Source organism: Culex pipiens, chromosome 3 (genome assembly GCF_016801865.2).
Source record: "Culex pipiens pallens isolate TS chromosome 3, TS_CPP_V2, whole genome shotgun sequence".
Classification (NCBI taxonomy): domain Eukaryota; kingdom Metazoa; phylum Arthropoda; class Insecta; order Diptera; family Culicidae; genus Culex; species Culex pipiens.
This window is the reverse complement of record NC_068939.1, coordinates 133,287,303-133,288,890: the sequence shown is the minus strand read 5'-3', so window position 1 is coordinate 133,288,890 and position 1,588 is coordinate 133,287,303.

Below are 1,588 nucleotides of genomic sequence, written 5' to 3'. Positions count from 1 at the left end.
GGGTGTGTTTTGGGCTGTGAGCTGCTGGTCAGAGATAAATGGGTTTGGAATTTTCAACTTAATATTTTGATTTAAACGATTTTTAAACACATTTCGGGTTTGTATAATAATTTTACATAGAATCCTTAAATTTGACAAAAAATAGATTTTTGGACACTTTGGCTCAATTCTGAAGGCAGAATCAGATTCAGCGGGAAAAATTACATGCAAAAAGTTGATCAATTTTCGAATTTTGTTAGGGTGGTCCCAAGGTCCCATACAATGTTTCCTTGTAAATCAGACATTTTCAGATCTTTTGAATGCAACCTGGCGCTTAAAATTTGGTATGCGCCTTTTCGAGATATTTAGGTTTTAAATTTACATCTTTTTTTTTGCATAAAAATGGCTGTAACTTATGACCCTTAAGCTCAAATCGACTTGTCGAAAAATAAAAATGTTTGTTTTATAGAACTCTAAAAGAGCTCCGAACACCTTTTTCTCTAAAACTTAACCCTGAATTGCTACGTTCAAAAACTGATTTTTGAAGGTTGTCTTAGACTAGAGGTGGGCAAAATCGCTCTTCTTTAGGAGCCGCTCATTTTCGTTCACTCATAAAAAAGAGCTGCTCTTTTGAACGGCTCTTTCGCTCTTTTTCTATTTTTTAATGTTTTTTTTAAGAATGGTGTGTTTTTTGAAGTATTTTTTTGACTTATAAATTATTTAAAAAGATTTCTACTTGAACCTGAACGTTCGAAAAATTTAATGGTACAAAAAAATTATCAAGGATTTTGGAAAAAAATGCAATTAAGTGTACGAAATTGTGTTTATTTCTGTCGTTTTTTATTTTAAAGTTTTGAAAAAGTACACGGTTAGACAATATTGTGATTATTTTTTTATAAGCATTGAAATATGTGAAATTGCATTTTCAATTCTTTAAAACAAATTTAATACTGCCGTTATATTTATAAACATAAAAATAGACACATGTTTCAAAATCATTCCATTTTGGAACGGTTCTTAGAAAAAAAACCGGGGTTTTAAAAAGAACCACGGCTCTTTTTTTGTAAGCCATGGTTCGTTCGCTCTTTTTGCTGAACCGGCTCTTTAAGCGGCTCGCTCTTTTTTGCCCACCTCTAGCTTAGACGCTTTCTCTAAATTTGGTCGTAGAAAGGGTAGATTGCGAGATAAAATTTTGGTGTTTTGAACAAAGTATTCCTGAAAGGTTAGATTTTCAAAAGCACCCTAATTGTGAACCACTCTAACTTTTTTTCAGTTTTTAGATTTAGTTTTTAGTTTTTAGTTTTTAGTTTTAAGTTTTTAGTTTTTAGTTTTTAGTTTTTAGTTTTTAGTTTTTAGTTTTTAGTTTTTAGTTTTTAGTTTTTAGTTTTTAGTTTTTAGTTTTTAGTTTTTAGTTTTTAGTTTTTAGTTTTTAGTTTTTAGTTTTTAATTTTTAGTTTTTAGTTTTTATGTTTTTAGTTTTTAGTTTTAAGTTTTTAGTTTTTAGTTTTTAGTTTTTAGTTTTTAGTTTTTAGTTTTTAGTTTTTGGTTTTTAGTTTTTAGTTTTTAGTTTTTAGTTTTTAGTTTTTAGTTTTTAGTTTTTAGTTTTTAG